The 14796-nt window shown below is 33.5% G+C and overlaps 1 protein-coding gene across 1 annotated transcript in view; it reads left to right on the top strand.

Annotated features, from left to right (window-relative positions):
* Positions 1-14796, top strand: part of elp4 (elongator acetyltransferase complex subunit 4) — a 139653-nt gene that overhangs the window by 54659 nt on the left and 70198 nt on the right.

Genomic DNA, 14796 nt, shown 5'->3' with positions numbered 1-14796 from the left:
GGGGATTTTATTTTTCAGTTGATTCATGACAACTTGTATTAGTATAATGGTGTTATTATTAGCAGTATTATTTATTATATGCATATTTATATTTGTTTTAATAATAACAAGCTTAGATTTATCCAATTGTTAGGTTTTGTACTACAAGGGGCAAAGGACGTGTGTTTGGATATGGATACAACATAAAAAATATATATTTTTTTATGTTACAGCTTTATTCCGAAATGGATTAAATAAATTTATTTCCTCAAAATTCTCCACACAATACCCCATAATGTCAATGTGAAGAAAGATTTTTTTAAATTGTTGCAAAATTATAAAAAATAAAAACCCTGAAAAATCACATGTACATCAGTATTCACTGCCTTTGCTGCGAAGCTCTAAATTGAGCCCAGGTACATTCTGTTCCCACTGATCATTCTTGAGATGTTTCAGCTGCTTAATTAGAGTTCACCTGTGGTAAATTCAGCTGATTGGACATGATTTGAAAAGGCATACACCTGCCTTTATAAGGTCATTATACAAGGACAACTGACTCTTAAAGGGAATGGGAAAGGAGACTCTGATTGGTTTAATGCACGTTTTGTTCAAAACACACTCATAACTCATTAAGAAAATAAGCACAACCCTGTTAGACCATGCGGCGCAAACTATATTTTTGCATCCTTAAAATAGCAAAAGTGGATTTGGACATGCCCTTAATGCTTTTGCACCATGCGCTTTAGACTTTGCTCCTAGATCGTTAAAATAGAGCCCAATATGTTGAGCTCTAGTAAAATGTATACAGTTTTACATTTATAATATGCCTGTTTTGGGGCAGCCATCATGCTGAAGTGACCCTCAGTAAAAATTAGTTCTACTTAGACATGGAGACAGTTCCTAAACAACCGCATAGCAACACTAAAGCTACCACTCACAACACCTCAGCGTCTTGGTGATTGGTTTCGCAAAGACAAGAAACTAAATATATGTATTTACATATAATCATTTTTTTACAATCTTTGTGAACTTTTGAATATTAGAGCACCGTCATGCAAGCCTTTTCCAAATTTCCTCTAGAACTAATTCCACAAAACAGCCGTTTTTTTTTTTTTTTTCTAACTTGACTGTCAGTCACGTTGACCAGCTCTGAGGTCACCATAAGTTTTCGACCCTGGCACACCATAACCGCCCCATGAGCCGGAGTCAAAGAGTCGCCCCCCTCCGCTGTGTGAATGAGGATCCGCTTGGCTGGGGTTCAGGGGGCCTGTGTGTGTGTGTGTGTGTGTGTGTGTGTTTATGTGTGTGTGTATCTGTATCTACATGTATGTTTGGCCTTCAGAGGAGCGTCTGCATTGGCGCGTGAACCCGCAGTCTTTGTCTGAGGCCCTCAACTTCGCATTCAGCCAGCCAATGGTCAGTCTCCAGTCTTTCTGGACGCTTCTGTCATTCAGCGTCTTTGGGTTCCTGAGAGGCCCTTTTCTTTGTGCCTCCATTAGCTATCGAGAGTCAGGCCTCAGCCGCTGTGCTCTAAGAGCGCTTCAAAGACAACATCTCACTGTTCTTTGTCCGTTTGGAGACAAAGTGCTAAAACCCCTCTCAGGGAGGCTGGGGGGCACACAGCGGTTTTCAGTAGTGGAGGTGATGGAGGAAACGCTGCCACTGGGTTAAAAGTGGTTATGTGGAACGGATGTGATGTAAATGTGTTGACTGTAACTGTGATGTACTGTATGATGTAACTAGTCACATATAGTTTTTGTCAGCCTTATGGATTAAATTAAATTAGGCAGGTTTGGATAATTAGGCAAATCAGTGTATAATGATGGTTTGTTCTGTAGACAATCGAAAAAATATAGCTTAAAGGGGCTAATAATGTTGACCTTAAAATGATTTTTTTTTAATTAAAACTGCTTTTATTCTAGCTGAAATAAAATAAATAAGACTTTCTGCAGAAGAAAAAATATTACAGGAAATACTGTGAAAAATGTCTTCCTCTGTCAAACATTGTTTGGGAAATATTTGAATATTTTACTAGCCACAATTTTGTTGTTGTGAAAATATATTTTATATGCATGAATATGACTTTGACATGCTAAAATGACTTGATTTAGATTTTGTGTTATGTCCTCATGTCTCCTAATTCATTTTACTTTTTGTGTATGTTGTGTATGAGCTTGCTCAGTGAGCATGAGCACATGGGTCATGGTTTCATAGTGTTGTATTACGATTAGTTTTTATTTCACATGACTTTTCAGAGCTCAAAGGATTTACCAAATTTATCTCTAACCACTTAAAATAAATAAATAATTATTTCTTAGCCACAAATGTTAAATAATGTGTCAAAACAAGCAAAATATAGCTGTATACTATACTTTTTATTTAACAAAACATTTTTTTTTAAAAACAGTTTACACCAGTTAACTACACATAAATGGGAAGTTAATATTCTATATCCTGTTCAAATAATGGTTAAAGCAACCGGTGCTGCTTACAAAAAGACCAATCTGGAGCTCTTGAAAGCAGGAGGACTGGGTGCATAAACAAACATTTTTGTCTAGTCTATTTGAAAGAGAACCGATCACACCAGTTGCGTTTCCAGGCACGGTTGTTTCAAGCAAGGAAACGGGAGCGCGCAGGTGTTTTAAACAGTCACGCGCACGTGTTTTAAAAAGTCGCGCGCATCACATCAGCTGTTGGCGCAAGTGATTATCCTCTCATTCGGTATTCAACCGGCTTTCTTTTGCCCACACGAACAAAAATGTATTTGTCAGTCATGCTGCTTCTCGATTCTAAGAACGCATTTGCACCAATATTAGGCCATCTTTATTGTCGAACCCCGCTTTTAAGAAAACTACAATTTAAAAATAATTTTCAACCAGCCAAAGTGGCTAGTGGAGGTGGCTGTCTAACCCGCCACAGCTAAAATCTACCCGCATTTGGCAGGTTGTCTGGTGTTAATGTAAAGCCGTAATAATAATAATAATAATAATAATAATAATAATACATTTCTTGAGCAGCAAAGCCTCACATTAAAATGATTAGTGAAGGATGTTTTGACACTGAATAATGTAAAAATGTATTATTACTATTACTATTGCACATCTTAATTGTACATGCTTTAACTTTAGTATTTTATGTAGTAGCACATAGTGTAAATGTTAAAACACTTCATATCAGTGCATCTGGTTTTAGATGTGCAGAGCTATAGATTTATTTAATGTATTGTACATTAAAGGTAGGGTGGGGTAGGAAATCTTTTGTGGAAAGTTTAAGGAGAGATTTAATTAAATCATAATTTAATCATATCATAATTAGAAATATGTAATATTGTACTATTACAAAGGATTGCTGTTCTATTGAACTTTATCAAAGAATGCAGATTTTTCTTCAATAAAAATAAATAAATACTTCAAGCAAACCAATATTTATGACAACAGTAAATATTTCTTGAGCAGCAAAGCCTCATATTAAAATGTTGTCTTGCAATAATTGGATGTTCTACTTTTGTTTTTATATTAATACATGCAGTCTCAGACAGAATCAGTATGTTCAGTATATTCAAGTTAGGTGAGTAGGAGGCAAACAGCAGCTAACTAATGTTTGGCACAGACAAAAAAAAAATTTTAAAAGGTAAATTTACGTTGTATTTGCTTTTCCATACTATGAAGCAACTGTATTAATATTTAAAAAAACAAAACTTGGGGTCAATCCTTTATTATTGGTATCAGCTCTTCACCTGAAGCCCATCAGATGTTGCTTGTAATGAAAATTCCTGTCATGAATTTTTAATGTTGACAAGAAGGGGCCGTGCGTTGAAAGCCTCATCAGACAAGATTAAAGCCATAGTCCATCTGAATCTTTAATCAATCTCTGCTCAAACAGCCATAGTCTGACTCTGGACCCTGGAGACTCAGTCTATCAGTCTGAAGAGTGACTGGTTTAGAGACTCAAGGAGAAGTTTTATTTTATGTTCAAACTACTTATTTAAAATCAGCTGAAACGACACAATTGAGTTTTTTAGGACAACTTAATTTATGTTCAATGTTTGTGTAACTAATAAGAAGGCCTTCATGAAATCTATTCAGTTTGTCTGAAACGATATACTAAAATTATATAATTTGATCATTCGTTCAGTAACAGAAGAAAGAAATTCAAATATGGTTTGAACAATTATGTGGAGTAAATGATGGGTGGAAATTTTGGGGTGAACTATACCTTTAATACCCAGATTTTTCACATAAAATTGGCAAAAAAAAAGTAGTATTATACTTAAACATGCAGTTAACTGTAGTTTTAGCTAACAAATTATTCTTTTTTTTTATTTAACAAAAAAAAAACGTTTTTTATGATGTAATATAATATATAATTAATATAAATTTAATATGTACAGTGCTCAGCATAATTGAGTACAGCCCATTTATTTCTATCCATTTCTCAGTGAATATAGGCAATGTATTTTGGTGGATTTAAACAAAACAGATTTATTAAACAGATACATTTATTAAAATAATATTTTAGTCACCAAACATATTTAAAAATTGAAAGATAATGCAATTAAATTACAGCAAAATATTGCAACAAACAATTACAACCTACAAAATTGTAATTCAATTCTTTTGCTTCTCTTTTTCCTCTTTTTTTAAATTTGTATTTAATATTTTACTATAACATATACATTTTGGAGTGCTAGTTTTTAGACCATTAACATAAGTTATTTTGTTAGATTAGCTCCAGATTTGGCTTCAGTACTGACTAATCTAATGTATATGCACAAATATAATATTGTAAAGCTTCCTGTTAAAATATGAATTTAAAAGAGATTTGTGAAGGCTGTACTTACATATGCTGAGCACTGTAATTATAATAATAGTAATTATTTTGTATTTTTAATATTTTAATGGCCGGGTAGATTTGATTCATGTGTTACATTAGTTAAATATATGGGCTGCTTTGTTTCCAAAGTTATGTGATTATCTTTAGGTTGGTTTGTGTGGTCAATAAGCTCAATATTTCTTTGTTTTGTAAATTGTTGGCCAAGGCCATCAATGATGGAGGTGTGCAAAGGAAAAACCCAGGTGGTATGGTCCTGTCAGGGGCTGTTCTCTATGCTCAGAATAGAAAGGCTAACAGACAGTGCTGCCTCCTGCCTGTTTATTCTCTTACATCAAAGACGCTCATTGTCGTGCAGTTCATGGGACGCGAGTGTTCTTCCTATAGCTTACCTATGTTGTGAAAATATCTGTACTATAGGTGCTAGCATCCTGCTAGCTTTTTAGTTTAGTTTAGGTAATTTTAGCTCCATTTCTGCCATGTACAGTGGGTTATTACAATATTTAACGCTTTTCCATTTTGAATTGAGCAATTTAGCTGAATCAAGGAATTGCTTACACTGTAAATATAAAAAGAAACACGCTTGTTGAACCAATTTAACTTGTTGATAGTATTTTTAAAAGGGAAGTTAAATTGTTGTTTTATTATTGCAGTTGGTAATCTTTTTTTTGGTGAGTGCTTGAATTGATGTTGTTTGCACTCCATTTATGATTTGTTCATTAGTGTACTGTTGTTTAGTGTATTGTTTGTGTGCTGTTTAACTTTACTGCCGTTATGTTGGTGGCTGTTTTTGCCCCATTGACTTCAATAATAACTGTATTTTTTGATTGCAAAGCTTTTTTTTTTTTTTTTTTTTTTTTTTTACTGTTGCTCATCAGTAGGGCTGTGCGATGAATTAAAATAGAATAGATATCGTGATTTAAATACATTGCAAATAGCTAATCGCAAGAGGCTGCGATATGAAATGTACATACAGTATGTATTATATAATTTCCCCCACCCAGAGCAAATGCGTGACTGCAGTCTTTGTGTGATAGTCTTACTAGCCAATTGAGTGAGCACACTTTTGTTCTGCCCAATCAAAATTGCGCGACCGAACTATGCGGAAAACCCACAATAAAACAAACAAACAGGAAAGCGCGGACAAGCGGGATGATGGCGTCTGCTGCTTCAGAAGCACTAATAGACAAATTCATATCAAATAAAAACAGCATGTTGGTAATATGGGAACATTTTGGAAATAAAGCCACAGACATCGAACAAAAACAGGTCATTTGTAAGAGCTGTTGCATAATTGTTGCCACAGCACGAGGAAATACAACAACCAGCACCTATAAAAGCACCCCAGGCGGCTATATGAGGAGTGCCTTACTAAAAAGTCAACTGAAAGTATTGCTAGTGACACTCAATCTAGTAGCTAGCAACAGCAAAGTACAATTTCAGAGTTGTTTGCAGCTGTTACACCATATGTAAAAAACATCACAAAGGCACCAGGAGATAACTAACGGCATAACTTACTACCGTTTGCTCTGAAGAAAAATTTGTGTTTAATTTCTGAATATTTCTAAACAGATTTGAATAGAAGTTTCAGTTACTTTTTTTAACTAACACTCACTGCATTTTAGCAGTAAGAAGCTATGATACAGAATATTGAGCTGAAGCTTGACTATAAAATTGAATCACAAATCAAATCGAAATCGCAGTGTCTGTACAAAAAAAAATGCAATTTTCCCCAAATCGCACAGCCCTACTCATAAGTTAGTACCATTAACCCTTTAGATCGGCCTGTACAAAAACGTTTCTGGCTTTTATATGGAGTTCTATGGAGAAAAACAACAAATTATAGTGTGTGTATACACTGCGACTGATGACCAACCGCAAATATTATAAATTGTACCTCTTCCTAATAGGGAAAACCACAAATAATGTCCATGTGTCATGGCTGTCCAATTAAAAAAATATCATTTATAATGGAAGTCAATGTGGCAAAAGCAGTCACTAACATAATAATCATTTTCCCAAGATATGTCAAAAAAAGATTGTCACCGAAAATCATTCCAGTTGCTGAAATACAGAGAAAGTTGTGGCCAAATTAAGACTCAAAATCACCCTAGAGTGCATTAAAACATCCCCAACAGCACACAAGCGATAATTTTTAAAGTTTAAATTTTGTGAAACAAACAAAAATTCACATCAATTAATCAGACTTAAATTAAGACTAAATTAAAATTTGTTACACTTAAAAAAAAAATCTATTGAAACTTAATAGACTAAAATATGTAACATTTTAATAACGTTCATTCATTCTTTCATTCACTTTCTTTTCAGCTTAGTCCTTTTATTAATCAGCGGAATGAACAGGCAACTTATTCAGCATATGTTTTACGCAGCGAATGCCTTTCCAGCTGCAACCCATCATTGGGATACACACTCATTCACATGCATATACGGACAATTTAGCTTACCAAATTCACCTATACCACATGTCTTTGGACTTGTAGGGGAAACCGGAGCACCCAGAGGAAACCCACGCAAACAAGGGTAAAACTTACAAACTCCACACTGAAACGCCAACTGACCCAGCTGAGACTCGAACCAGCCACCTTCTTGGTGTGAGACGATCGTGCTACCTACTGCACCACCATGATACCCACTTTAAGTAACATAAAAAACATTTTGTTATGACTTTAATCATATAATATTTTACAGTGCTTTACTCACAGAAATATAACCTCAGCCAATAAAACATCTTCATTTTAGGTGCTTCATGAAGTGTAACCAGTTCAGCTACACACACTGATTCATAGTGTCATTATGAATTATGAATATCACAAGCAGTAGATCTAAAACTGTGTCTCTTCTTTCAATATGTTGGCCCAGCTCACGTGTAGTTTCCTTGCATTTTTTAGCTGTATTGTTTACATGCATTAATGTGATGGTGTCGAGCCGTCGACAACTGTCACTAGCACAGTTACTTGGGTTAAATATTTTATGCTGGATTTGGGAAAAGGGTCACGGCTTCATACACAAACACGCATGCCCTCAAAGTCTTAGAGGAGGAGATGAATAGAGAAAGCAGGAAAGAAAAAAGGAAAGGACGCGGATGCATGAAAACTGCATTAGGCTTCGTCAGCTGCTACAGAGAGCCAGCCAATGAAATATTCAGGAGTGGCGAAGAGATGAATTTTTTAACAGTCTTATCTCTCTGTCTTTGGGACACTCCCTGCTTTCTAAAGAGACTCTGTGTTTGCCTTTAGCCAGTAGGAGGCGCTCTTTTTGTGCAATTTTTAAATCCATTTAAACTGGTGTTTTCTGTCATTTATTAGCTTAAACTTATTGTTCACCTAAAAATGAAATAGTCATGATTTATTCACCATTCACTTCCCACAAACCAGTCTGACTTTCTTCTGTTGAACACAAAAGAAGAATTTTTTTCAAATGTTAGAAACCAGTAACTATTTACTACCGTATTATTTGTTTTTTCCTACTATGGATGTAAATGGTTGTCGATGGTTCTTCAAAATATCTTCTTTAGTATTCAACAGAATAAAGAAACTAATAAAGGTTTGGAATCAGTTTAGGGTCAGTAAATATTGTGTAAATTTAATTTTTGGGTGAACTTCCCCTTTAAGTGCATGATGCGTTTAGTTTTACCCATCATTTTTATTATTATCCGGAACTACAAATTTAAAAGTTTTCACCTCATCCCAATTTTGTTGTGTTTGCTAAATATTTTGGCTCATATTAGCATCTCATTTTTAACTAATTTGCACATTTCCATCAATTACTATTCCATTAAAATCTCCTGAAAATGCATTGAGTCTTTATTAAACTGGATATTAAGAAGCCCATGTTGTGCACCTTTTAAGTTTTTGACCCAGAATCTTTTACCCATTTAACTTTTTTTGGAACCACTATAGAAATCCAGTTTTGTTGTGTTTGGTGTGGAACCCCTAATTCTTCTCAGCCATTTTTTATGTTTACTAAATATTTTGGCTCATTTTATCATACCTTTATCTCAGTTCAACATTTCAAACTGTTGTGCACATTTGCACCAACTGTTGTCCTATTAAAATCACTGATATATATACACACACACACACACACACACACACACACACACACACACACACACACACACACACACACACACACACACACACAGTTGGTCAGAATTATTAGCCCCCTTTGAATTTTTCCCAAATGATGAGCATCATTATTTCCCAAACAAAGCAAGGAAATTATCACAGTATGTCTGATAATATTTTTTTCTTCTGCAGAAAGTCTTTTTTTGATTTTGGCTAGAATAAAAGCAGTTTTAAATTTTTTAAACACCATTTTAAGGTTAGAATTATTAGCCCCTTTAAGCTATATATATATATATATATATTTTGATTAGTCTACAGAATAAACTATCGTTATACAATAACTTGCCTAATTACCCTAACCTGCCTAGTTAACCTAATTAACCTAGTTAAACCTTTAAATGTCACTTTAAGCTGTGTAGAAGTGTCTTGAAAAATATCTAATCAAATATTATTTACTGTCATCATGACACAGATAAAATAAATCAGTTATTAGAAATGAGTTATTAAAACTATTATGTTTAGAAATGTGTTGAAAAAAAAAAATCTTCTCTCCGTTAAACAGAAATTGTGGGGCAAAAATAAACCGGGGGTTAATAATTCTGACTTCAACTGTATATATAATAAATAAAAATAGTTTGCAGTCAAATACAATGAGTATTTATTTTTGCAAAAGAAAAACAATTCTGTACATTTTGTACACAGTTGAGTGTAAAATTGAAGACATTATTTATAAAGATACATGCCTACGAAATTATTTTTAGAGTGTATGAACATGAATGGCATCTGTCGTTCTTGATCTAAAAGCTGCAAAACTACATGCTAAATGCTGAGAGTTTGTGTCTTGTGGTCCAACTTTTTGAGCAATGTTTTTGTTCAATATTGCAGGGTGTGATGTTTAACAATCAGTTTAGGCAACAAACAGTTTACATAACTTGAAACGTAGGTTATTTTATATAAATGTATCAGTAGGAATTGAGGTCCAGTTACCTACATATCTCACTCACTATCCTTGCCACAGCAGAATGAACCACCAATTATTCCAGCATATGTTTTACACAGCAGATTCCCTTCCAGCCACAACCCAGTACTGAACTCATTCACACACACACCCATATTTAGTTTACCTAATAACCCATAGTGCATGTCTTTGCACTGTGGGGGAAACCAGATTTTTACCTACATGTACCAAGTGAAACTAAAACATGTAGTAGTAATGGGTACTTTTTACTTAAATACATTTTGAGGCCGTACCTCTTTACTTTTACTTGAGTACAAAGGTGTAATCAGTACTTCAACTTTTACCAGAGTCGTTTTAAACATGAGTATCTGTACATCTACTTGAGTAAAGGATGTGCGTGCGTGCGTGTGTGTGTGTGTGTATAACTTTACAATTATTATTGTTTACTTTATTTTCCACTTATTTAAAAGTCCTTCTGTCTTGTGTTGATATGCATGTATGTATCCTGAGCTCCTGAAAACCACAAAAAAAAAATCCTTGTGTGTTTGCGCACTTTACAAATAAACATCATTCTGATTCCTAATATTTAAAATTCCTTTAATACTCATTTAGACCATTTAACAGAGATTTTGGAATAAAAGCTGTCAACGTCTTCGCTGTGACTTTGATTGGTATGGGATCTAGTTGAAGTGGCTTTATGCTGACAGTGGTCCAGATTTGTGCCGTATGGTGACACTGCATGACTCGCGATCAGAGAAAGAGAGACAGACAGATTTTGAAAGAGCATGTGTTCGAGCAGTAAACGTATGTTCCGCTCTGATCTGATGGATTTAATGTTACACGACGCAAACCACAGGCTGTAGTTTACAGACCTGGCGTTATATATTACTGTATATCCTTACTGAGGAGCAACCTAATAATGCCAGTTTTATTGACTCAAATGCTAAACATTAGGGTTGTTGACCTGATGTTGCATTTTCTCTGTCGCAATAATGACATAAATTTTTATAATTAGTATTGTCATCATTTAAGTTAATGGTTAAACATTTATTTGTCCTCCATAGAGCTCTTGTTATAAAAAAAAAAAAAAAAAAAAAATATATATATATATATATATATATATATATATATATATATATATATATATATATATATATATATATATATATATATATATATATATAAATTCAAGACGGCGATTGCTTATCACTATATTTCTGTCATATTTTTGTCTTAATTTTGTCCTGCTTTATTACTGCCAATAGAAGAAATATGTTTGAAAAATGGCCCAATGCTAACCTTTGATTTGGCATATCATTCCATTTGCGAAGAGAGGCAGAATGATGGGGCAAACATGACAGAGATCGTCACTTCGAATTCAATGGAACCTTTTGTTTGTTTGTTTTGTAATCTCTTTTGTTTTGTAAATTAATCTAAATTTTAAAGAGCCCCTATTATGCATTAAACAGGTCATATTTTGGTTTGGGGGGTCTCCAACAACAGTCTGATATGCATGCAAGGTCAAAAAACACTTTCATTGTCTAATAATATGCATTTATTTTTAATTATTTGTTCCAGCTACTCTCATATGATTTGTTCAGAGATTCATTTGTTCACAAACCCCTCCTTAGTGCTATGCTAATCTCCACTGATTGGTCCGATGACCCAGTCTGCATTCACCACGAGACTGAGAGAATCACCCACCACGGCTTATCAACAATTTTAAAGTAGTCAGAGTGCAGAGTGTATGTGTGACCCCAATGCAGGAGTGTATTAAAGCAATGCAGTTTAACACCAGTATATTACTCTATTTTTAACCACAAGTAAAAACAGTGACACACATTCAGTTTTAATCCACACAGTGGCAAAGCAGAACTACTTTGAAACTTGATCACCACACATTTTTAGGAACAGTTGACGGTGGCCATGGCAATGACAAACGGCAGAGGATCGCGAGCTCACAAACGCATTTAAATTCGTGAAGAAAGCAGCACGAGCTGCATTTTCAACATGGTTTTAAGAATATAAAGAGTTAAACGGATACACTACAAGCTGTTTGAAGCGAGTACAAGTAACAAAACAAGGTTAGAGAAGCTAGAGAACACAAGGAGGCAACCATTTTAATCACACTCACTTATACTTGTGAAATGGAGGAACAAACTGATCCATGAACTGTGTACTGATAAAGTTCCTCTCAAGCTCTGACAAAGTCCCTTATGTCAGTAGTTTTTTTCTGATCCTTCCTTTAACAAATGGCTGACGAATCCCCTGTTGTAAGCTTGCAGATTGCTGAAGCACTTGTCAGAAAAATTAGGGGAACAAACACAAGGCTGGCTGTAATGCAGAGGACTGCAACGACTGACTCCTCACAGCCTCATCTTTGGTAGGGAAAATAACACAGCGTCTATGCGACTTGATTCAAGCGGGATCTGCTACAGTGTTTGTCTTCCTCTTTTTCTTTCAACAGTGTTTGTGGGCGTGGCTGGGGGTTTAAATTTTTCCAGGTCTGCACACGCAACAAATGGGCAGGGCTCGAGGTTCTCGACGTCACGCTGGCACGGCTAAGGACTCGTTATCAAGACGATTCATTCGAACCACTATGAGTCGACTCTTTTATAGATGAATCAATAGTTTTAAACACGTGGACTTTCTGACTCAAGCCTTAGCTGGACATTTCACTTCACTTAGAGCTGTCTTACACACTGTATGGAAGGTCATTTTCAAAAACCCATAATAGGGGCTCTTTAAAAATATAAATACTGTCACTCGACAGATAGAGGACAATAGCAGGTGCAGCTTAGTGTATTCAGCATTGAACTCCATGGTGTTCTTAATGGGATTGTTGATGTTTTTACTGTAATGAATTTATTAGAATTTATAATATATATAACGACCCACAGCCATCAGTCAAGTTTAGTTTTTGGCTCTTTAGAAGAAAAGGTTTGGGCACCCCTGATCTAAATAAAGGAATATAATTTTTTTTAAGTTCTGTTGTCGTTTACTGTTTAACACAAAAGGAAGATGTTATGAGATATTAGGTATTTTTTTCCTATTTCCGTGTAAAGTGATTAGTTACTTAAATAATAAATTAAATAATAAACCAGTTATAACTTGGCACTGTTAAAGTAGCTGAACATAGTTTATTTACCTACAAATTTTAAGGCAATGTGTTAACTCGCTCTTAAGTAAACTCAACTAATCGGTTTAAAGCAACATTTACTCACTTTTGAACTTTTTCAAATGCTTTTTTGACATTATATATTATTAATGTCTTCATGATCATTTTTAAGAAATTTATAAACAAATGAAATGCTAATCATGAAGCATGATTTGTTGAGTTCGTTTGCATCAGTTTATAAAAAAACAATTGTTTGTTTGTTTGTTTATTTTGTTAGTTAATTTTTATTACATTGTTGTGGTATTTAATATTAACTGTTATTTTATAAAGCTATTTATGCCAATGTCTTTCATTTTTTCTTATTTCCCCAAGAATAAATAAACTAGATTGTGAACTTATAATAAATTTATACTGTAAATAAACAAGATTGTAACTGTTGATTTTATTGTCGGTTCTTTAATTAGTTAAAAAAGAAATTAGATTTTAGTTTCACAAGCTACTACATTTAATATATATATATTTTTTTATTTTGCTCTTGCCAATTCAGTTTGTCATCTAAACATTTGTTGTTACTCGATTATGTAAATGACATTTTACCATGCTAACCGGTTTAAAAATAATCTTTAAAGTAAAGTCAACTAATCACGTTTTACTGTGTAATGTTACTACTGGTTCATCAACTTGAAAGCAACATTATTATTAACAACATTATCATCATCATTTATTTTTGAACACTAAGGAAGGTGTTATGAGATATGAAGTATTTTTTCTTCATTGTGAAAAGTGATTCATTGCTTTACTTAATAATAAACTTATTACTACACTTATATATAACTTGGAACTGTTGAAGTAGCTTAACCTTATAATGAACATCGTTCATTCACTTTTTTAAGTAAACTCAACAAATTGGTTTAAAAGCAACATTTACTCACTTTTTAACTTTTTCAAATACTTTTTGACACACATTGTTCATGTCATTTACAGTATTTCTTCATGATGTTTTTAATATATTTATAAACAAATAAAATGCTAATCATGAAGATTTGTTGAGCTTGTTTTTACAACTTGTATCTGAGGCTTATGAAAATGTTTTTTAAAGCTTTTAAAATAATACTTTGTGATATTTGTTGTTGTTTAGTTAGTTGGTTGATTTTTATTGCCCTGTTAAGTTAATTATCAATGTCATTTATTTCTTTGTGCTTACCCATTTCTAAACAAATTAAATTGTAATGTTTGACAGTTAATAATTCGGTTCTTTAATTGGTTAACTAAGAAATTAGATTATAATTTCACAAGCTACAACATTTAAAATAATTTTTTTATTTTTATTTTGCTGTTGCCAATTTAGTTTGTCATTTAAATACTTGTTGTTACTCGATTATGTAAATGACATTTTACCATGCTAACCGGTCAACTAATCACTTTTTTACAGTGTATGAATGTTAATGACTACTGGTTCATCAACTTGAAAACAACATTATTACTACTATTTATACTATTTGCTTTATGTATTTATCTAACTGAATGTTTGTAATAAGGATTATAAAACCTTAAATGGACTATATGCTAACACTAAATATTGTTTTACTTGGTGCAAATTGCAAATGACTGTATAAATAAAGAAATATAATTGTCATAAATAAAAATTCTGTTGTCGTTTACTGTTGAACACTAAGAAAGGTGTTATGAGATATTAAGAAGTATTTTTTTCTTATCTCATTGTAAAAAGTAATTCATTGCTTTACTTAATAATAAACTTAACATTATAATGCGCATAGTTCATTCACTTTAAGTAAACTCAACTAATCGGTTTAAAAGCAACA

Source organism: Danio aesculapii, chromosome 7, assembly GCF_903798145.1.
Source record: "Danio aesculapii chromosome 7, fDanAes4.1, whole genome shotgun sequence".
NCBI classification, from domain to species: Eukaryota; Metazoa; Chordata; class Actinopteri; order Cypriniformes; family Danionidae; genus Danio; species Danio aesculapii.
Note: the sequence above shows the minus strand (reverse complement) of the source record. Positions and strands in the feature narration are given on the sequence as shown.